This window comes from Myotis daubentonii, chromosome 12, assembly GCF_963259705.1.
Source record: "Myotis daubentonii chromosome 12, mMyoDau2.1, whole genome shotgun sequence".
Classification (NCBI taxonomy): Eukaryota; Metazoa; Chordata; class Mammalia; order Chiroptera; family Vespertilionidae; genus Myotis; species Myotis daubentonii.
Genome location: NC_081851.1, coordinates 27,984,639 through 27,993,017, shown reverse-complemented (window position 1 = coordinate 27,993,017; position 8,379 = coordinate 27,984,639). Strand labels below are relative to the sequence as shown.

Here is an 8,379-nt window from a genome sequence, read left to right as displayed (position 1 = left end):
AGAGGACCACACCAAGACACATCATAATTAAAATGCCAAGAGCAAAAGACAAAGAGAGAATCTTAAAAGCAGCAAGAGAAAAAACAGTCAGTTACCTACAAGGGAGTACCCATATGACTGTCAGATGATTTCTCAACAGAAACTATGCAGGCCAGAAGGGAGTGGCAAGAAATATTCAAAGTGATGAATACCAAGAACCTACAACCAAGATTACTTTACCCAGCAAAGCTATCATTCAGAATTGAAGGTCAGATAAAGCACTTCACAGATAAGGAAAAGCTAAAGGAGTTCATCACCACCAAACCAGTATTATATGAAATGCTGAAAGGTATCCTTTAAGAAGAGGAAGAAGAAGAAAAAGGTAAAGATACAAATTTTGAACAACAAATACACATCTATCAACAACTGAATCTAAAAATCAAGTGAATAAATAATCTGATGAACAGAATAAACTGGTGAATATAATAGAATCAGGGGCATAGAAAGGGAGTGGACTGACTATTCTCAGGGGGGAAAGCAGTGTGAGGGGTGCGGGAAGAGAATGGACAAAAATCATGCACCTATGGATGAGGACAGTGGGGGAGAGTAAGGGTAGAGGGTGGGGTGGGAACCGGGTGGAGGGGACCTATGGGGGGAAAAAGAGGAACAATTGTAATAATCTGAACAATAAAGATTTAATTTAAAATGAAATAAAATAAAATGTAAAAAAAGAGATTGGTAACTTTGTCACTGATATTGCATTAGATAGAGCTAAATAGAAATGCTATACTTCTATCACTCCTACATCATCTGAGTCTCAGAGGATAACAGGAACAAGTTTCAGAGAAATAGTTTTTTCTTTATTTGTATTTTTTTATTATGAAGATATATGATGTCTTCTTAAGTAGGAAGAAATATATTTCTTTTAAATTGCTTAGATATAAATATTATGATGAGAATTTTTGTTGTTGATACTAATCATACAAAGACAAAGAGTTCCAGTGGAATAATGTTTAGTTGTGTAATCCTTTAAAAATGATAATTTTCTTGTTTTTGGTAAATATAAATATCATGACATGAAAATGTTACCCATAAAGAACAAATTAATATCATTATTTACTGTATGCTAATAACCTAATAAGGATTGTAATTACATTTCCAAATCAATCAAATAAATTATATCTAAAAAATTAATTCCAATATTTATAGTTCAGGGAAGGATGGAGAGGAGGAATTAGAAAACCAGTGATTTATTTTCTTGTAAACATTAGTGAATCTTATTACTTCTTCAGCCTCCTTTCCAATAATATGATATATACCAAGAAGCTGCAGAGTTCTAATTTTGGAAATATAAACTATTTTCAAGGTGAAAACTAAATATGCGTAAATATTTCACTTTCTATTGTTACCAGTTTAATGGAAATATGCTAATTGTGTAGTTTGCATAATATTTATATCAAATCTATAATTATAGTTAATTGATATTTGGATAGAAAGTCTAATACTTTCTACAAAACAAAATGATGTGTAATTACTTTTTGAATAAACTATGCCTAAAAAAAACCTTTGTCTTAAATTAATAATAATAGAATATATAAGGAAATTTCAACTGAGCTTAGAGAGCATATATAATGTATAGAGCATATATAAAGAGTAATTTCAACTGAATCAAGTATCTGATTCTCCCATAGTTTTACTTTAACTTCAAATTGTTTGGGAGCTGCATATTTAATTTTCACTGTTGAGGTGTTGGTTTGTTGGGTTTAAATCAGCCATAGCAAAATTTCATATGCCAAAGATTATTTCAATTTCCACACTATAATTGGAGCACAACTGGACAACTTAATTAAAAGAAAATCTAGTTTTACAGAGTAAATATTTAGTGAAACTTTGTATACTAGAGGACATAATTTTCTGATGACGACTATGTAGAAATTGTTAAAATTAAATACACATGTACCATACATTTTGGCCCAAGTATAACACTGCTCTGTAATTAAAATATATACAATATATGGTGATAAATATGGTATAAATTTAATTGTTTTTTAAAGTTGTAAATATGAGCCAAAGCCATGCCCAAGAATCTGGGCAACAACTTAAATAAGCCTTAAGGATAAGAAAACTGCTTACTAATAACAATACAGACCTAGAGCTCATGCTGTTTTGTAGCCAAGGTAAAGTAGATTGAAGCCCCTACTATTTCCAGTATTAAAGCCTGACTAACACACTAGTTTCACTTCTAGGCAAACTGCTGTTAACACTGTCTTCTACATGTTATTTGTTAAACATTTTGGCTACATCTTCCATTGGGAATCTGTGTGTTTATTTGCAAAAAGAGCCAACAATTCTGCATTCCAGGAGCCATTGTAAATAATAATAGTGATAATAATAATAATAATAATAATAATAAAAACTAAACTAAATTCATAGCAATAGTTAAAAAGTAGTTGGTATTAAATTCTTAATCTCTCAAATTGTGTTTTTTGTACTGCCTTTTTCATTAAAAACTACTTTTATTAAACATTTTATGATTTGCATTAGCAGAATGTAATGTCCCCTGGGCTTCATGCCCCCTTGTAAGTCCACTTTATGTAAAGCTTTTGGATTTAACATCTTTGCATCAGGTTGTGTAAATCAGTTGCAGTCTCCTATTGTCTTAACACATATGACTAATATAATAATAAAAATAGTAACAAAGTTACTACTGATAATAAATAATACTAATGATTGACATTTATTTTTCTAGATTACTGACACACATGAAATTTTTCTAGACTTCACTAAAATGATTAGCGTTTTATTTTATTTAAGAAAATATATATATTTATTTTTTCTGCAATATAGAAAGACTGAGGTTTTTATATTTTAAATTATTTTTAAATTTAAAATCTTTATTGTTAAAGTATTACAAGTGTCTCCTTTTCTCCCCATTGACCTCTCCCCAGCACATGCCCTCATCTCCCCACTATCTGTGTCCACTGGTTATGCTTATATGTATGCATACAAGTCCTTTGGTTGATCTCTTACCCTACTATCCCACCCTCCCCTGCCTTCCCTTTGAGATTTGATGGTCTATCTGATGCTTCTATGTCTCTGGATCTATTTCTGTTTGGCAGTTTATGTTGTTCATTTTATTCCACAAATGAGTGAGATCACGTGATATTTATCTTTCTCCAACTGGATTATTTCACTTAGCATAATACTCTCCAGATCTACCAATGCTGTTGTAAATGGTAAGAGCTCTTTCTTTTTAACAGCAGCATAGTATTCTGCTGTGTAAATGTACCACAGTTTTTTAATCCACTCATCTGCTGATGGGCACTTAGGCTGTTTCCAAATCTTAGCTATTGTAAATTGTGCTGCTATGAACATAGGGGTATATATACCCAGTAGGGGCTTAATCTCCAAAATTTACAATGAACTCATACAACTTAACAAAAGGAAGATAAACAATCCAATCAAGATATGGGCAAAGGACCTAAATAGACACTTTTTGAAAGTGGACATACAGAAGGCCAAGAGACATATGAAAACATGCTCAAAGTCACTAATAGTTTGAGCGCTGCAAATCAAACTGGCAATGAGGTACCATCTCACACATGTCAGAATGGCTTCATCAATAAGTCAAGAAATGACAAGTGCTGGTGAAGATGTAGAGAAAAAGGAACCCTCGTGCACTGCTGGTGGGAATGCAGACTGGAACAGCCTCTGTGGAAAATAGAATGGAGTTTCCTCAAAAAGTTAAAAATGGAACTCCCATTTGACCCAGTAATCCCACTTCTAGGATATAGCCCAAGAATTCAGAAACACCAATCAGAAAGAAATATATTTATTATTGATTTCAGGGAGGAAGGGAGAGATGGAGAGAAATAGAAACAGCAATGATGATAGAGTCACTGATCACCTGCCTTCTTCACACCCCGCACTGGGGACCGAACCCATATCCAGGGCATGTGCCCTGAGTGGGAATTCAACTGTAAACTCAGGGTTATCACTGGTTGGGAATTTTTTATTTTTATTTTTTAATCCTTTCTTGAGAATATGTTGTCATTGATTTTTAGAGAAAGGAAGGGTGAGAGACAGAGAGAAACATCAATGTGAAAGAGAAACATGGATGGGTTGCCTCCTGTACAAAGATGGAACCCATAACCTTTTGATGTATGGGGTAATATTCCAACAAACTGAGCCATATGGATAGGGCTAGTTTTTAAAAAAATATATTTTTATTGATTTCAGAGAGGAAGGGAGAGGGAGAGGGAGAGGGAGAAGGAGAAGGAGAGGGAGAGGGAGAGGGAGAGGGAGAGGGAGAGGGAGAGGGAGAGGGAGAGGGAGATAGAAACATCAATGATGAGAGAATCACTGATCGGCTGCCTCCTGCATGCCCCCTACTGGAGATCAGGCTGGCAAGCCCACAACCTGGGCATGTGCCCTTGACCAGAATCAAACCTGGGACCTTGCAGTCTACCTACCAACATTCTATCCACTGAGCCAAACCAGCTGGGGCAGGGCTAGGGTTTTTGTTTGTTTGTTTGTTTGTGTTTTGTTTTTTTATATACTTAACAAATTAGAGAACTAAAATTTAAAGAAGTTTAAAAAAATGTTTCCAAGCTCACACTGCTGATACATGGCTAGGCTATTTGAACCAGTATGATCTCACCCCATGATTCATGATGATGATCATCTTGCAAAGAGGTCCTGCTAACCTAAGAGTTTAACTCCATCCATGCCCACCACTTGTGCCTTTATTTCTGGGCTGGCCTACGTGATGAACTCTCTGATCACTGCATCAAAACTTCACAAAGACTGTGACTGACACTTCTGGTTTAGGCACATGAGATTGCTATATTGTTTGGGTCATGTTTCCAATTTCCACAACACTGATCATCATTTCCAGCCAACTACACCCAAGTAAAACGTAAAAGGGTCCTGCTCCAGTGTGAGGGTATCATTGCCAAAGTTTTATGTTAGGTTTGGCACTAGCTATATTAACCAGCCATGTCACAATGCCTAATACAGGGCTGGGAGACAGGGAGGGTAAGAATAGCATCCATTCTGAGTCACATTCATGTAAGACCTCTAAATGTGTTCCCAAAGTCATTCTATAGTCAGAGAGAAACACTAAGTTCTGAAAAATGCTAAATTTCTAAAACTGTCCATGAAAGATGACCTAACTTGTGCTGCATTGTATTTCATCTTATGTAAGAAATTCCTATAATTATTTTATGAATTTAACAATTAAATTTCATTTTAATGTTTGTACTAGTCAAGGGCATGCACCTTGGTTGCGGGCACATCTCCAGTAGGGGGTGTGCAGGAGGCAGTTGATCGATGTTTCTCTCTCATCGATATTTCTAACTCTCTATCCCTCTCCCTTCCTCTCTGTAAAAAATCAATAAAATATATTTTTAAAAAAATTAAAAAGGAAAGGAAAGGAGTGAAGGAAGGGAGAAATAAGGATGTTTGTGTTTCTGGGGGAAAGAAATTCCAGTTGAGGCAAGTGCATATAGAAACAAATTAAATCATTATTCCAATTTGTCTACATGCAAAAGGCATTATCTTCAAGACCAGAGGAAGTTATTATAATGGTCTACACAATGCAATTATTTTTTAAAATCCCAAACTGCCTTGTTGTGTAGCTTCAAAATAATATAACATATTTATTTCTTTATTTATTTGTTATTTATTTACTTCCAAGAATTAAGCATTTTGCAGAGCTGGTCCCAAGACATGTGTTGAAATATATGGACAACATTAAACAAGAAAATTCAGTGAAAAAAGCAATCAAGTTGAAAACACAATATTAAAAATTATTTTCTAGTTGTAGCAGGGAATACAATTTACCTATGGCTGTCACCAAAGACATCCAATATTTCTATGTATAGAAATTACAGAAATGCAGTAGGCAAAATTAACAACTGAGATAACTGAAAAATATGCAATGTTTTTAATGAGAGGACAAGTACATAAATTGTTGTTTAATCTCAAGGTCATTATAATTTTTTAGAGCCAATTCTCCCCCTCCCCCCCATACCACATGACTTTGAGACTTTTGCAAGATTCCCTGGATCCCTTCCTAATTCAATTTCCACTTATGTGTCATGAAATTATAATAATTTGTTCCTAAAAGGCAAGGGCAGAAAAATTTGTTATACTGACTTCTGCAAAAGACAGAGGAAAGATAAGAAGCACCTAAGCTCCCCTGAACACAGTTATTATGTAACTCCAGAAATTCTCGGTAGATATGGCCAACAAATGTTCAGAAGGCCCACTAACATATTCGTATGTTATCAGTGATGGGGAAAATGGGACATTTTGGGGAGGCTAGCGATCTGAATCTGTGCCAGTAACCTAATTCACGTTTTTGTTAGCCTATAATCTAGTCGCTACCCCTTCATTAATTATCTGGTCCTGCAAGACCTGTTACCTAAGTACTACTCCCATTTTAGAGAGGCCATAAACCATGAACAATTCATAACCCCCAGACGGAGTTCTCAGCACTGGCGCCAGGCCAAGCCTTTAGATATGTTCTCACGGCCCCCATCCCAACACACAGGGCTTTTTGCAAAGCCCGAGAAAGGCCTGGAAGTCTGATCCATATTTGGCGGACAAAGAAACCAAAGAGTATAAAGGGAAAGCTTCCTCCATAGTGGTTGCTCAGGATCTGGAGAGAAACAGTCTCCCCTGAGCCCTGTGCTAGTACACAAGAAACATCTGAAAATAAATGGGTTTTCCTGTACTCCTGCGTATTTTTCGGGTGCCTGGTAAATTCTGTAACATCAGAAATAAGGACACAGTTGTCTTTCCTGTTCTCACTGTAAACACACATCTTAGTTGCAGAAAAGAAATACCAAAAAGCATGAAAAATATAGCCTTTGGAACAGCAACATAAATTAATACAGGGGCCCAGGTGTTTACCTATAGATTATTATCAAGGTTTCAGCTGTTTTGTTTATGGGAATTCAGATGCTAATATTTTGCTAAAAATTTAAGCTTAGACCAATGAAGAAAGTACATAATAACTTAAGTATTATGTGTGTCAGGTTTGCATATCATGGTTTAATTAAACAAACCAGTAGCACTGCCAATAACTATGACAAGTAGTAGATTAAATAAATACGATCTAGCTTTCCGCGCTACCCAGGGAGGGCTCCATAAGGCGTTGTTCTCGGTTCCCACGTAACTTAAAGGAAACTTTTCACAATGTCCGGAGCCCTTGATGTCCTGCAAATGAAGGAGGAGGATGTCCTCTAGTTCCTTGCAGCAGGAACCCACTTAGGTGGCACCAACCTTGACTTCCAAATGGAACAGTACATCTACAAAAGGAAAAGTGATGGCATCTACATCATCAATCTGAAGAGAACCTGGGAGAAGCTTCTGCTGGCAGCTCGGGCCATTGTTGCCATCGAAAACCCAGCTGACGTCAGTGTCATATCGTCCAGGAACACTGGCCAGCGAGCTGTGCTGAAGTTTGCTGCTGCCACTGGAGCCACTCCCATTGCCGGCCGCTTCACTCCTGGAACCTTCACCAACCAGATCCAGGCAGCCTTCCGGGAGCCAAGACTTCTGGTGGTTACTGACCCCAGGGCTGACCACCAGCCTCTCACAGAGGCGTCTTACGTTAACCTGCCCACCATCGCTCTGTGTAACACCGACTCTCCGCTGCGCTATGTGGACATCGCCATCCCTTGCAACAACAAGGGGGCTCACTCAGTGGGTCTGATGTGGTGGATGCTGGCCCGGGAAGTACTCCGCATGCGTGGCACTATCTCCCGTGAACACCCGTGGGAAGTCATGCCTGATCTTTACTTCTACAGAGATCCTGAAGAGATTGAAAAGGAAGAGCAGGCTGCTGCTGAAAAGGCTGTGACCAAGGAGGAATTTCAGGGCGAATGGACTGCTCCTGCTCCCGAGTTCACTGCTGCTCAGCCTGAGGTTACAGACTGGTCTGAAGGCGTGCAGGTGCCCTCTGTACCCATTCAGCAGTTTCCTACTGAAGACTGGAGTGCTCAGCCTGCCACTGAAGACTGGTCTGCAGCTCCCACTGCTCAGGCTACTGAATGGGTAGGAACAACCACTGAGTGGTCCTAAGCTGTTCTTCCACAAATTCTTAACAGAACGGAAATAAGGTTGATGGAAAATAAACAGTTTCTAAAAGTAAAAAAAAAAAAAAAAAAAAAATACGATCTAATTTACAGAGTGGAAAAATAAATATCAAATAAGGGGAACAAAAGTAAACTTTTAAAATTTATTTATTTTTTTTTATTTGAAAGAGAGAGAAAGGGAGAGGGATAGAGAGATAGAAACATCCATGGGCTGCCTCCTGCAGGTCTCCTACTGGGGATCCAGACCACTACTCAGGCATGTGCCCTGACCAGGAATTGAACCAGAGACCTCTTG

At 37.5% G+C, this 8,379-nt stretch overlaps 1 pseudogene; it reads left to right on the top strand.

Moving 5' to 3' along the window:
- The first annotated feature begins 7,167 nt into the window (after positions 1-7,167).
- Positions 7,168-8,160, top strand: LOC132213159 (small ribosomal subunit protein uS2-like; annotated as a pseudogene).
- Positions 8,161-8,379: the final 219 nt, after the last annotated feature.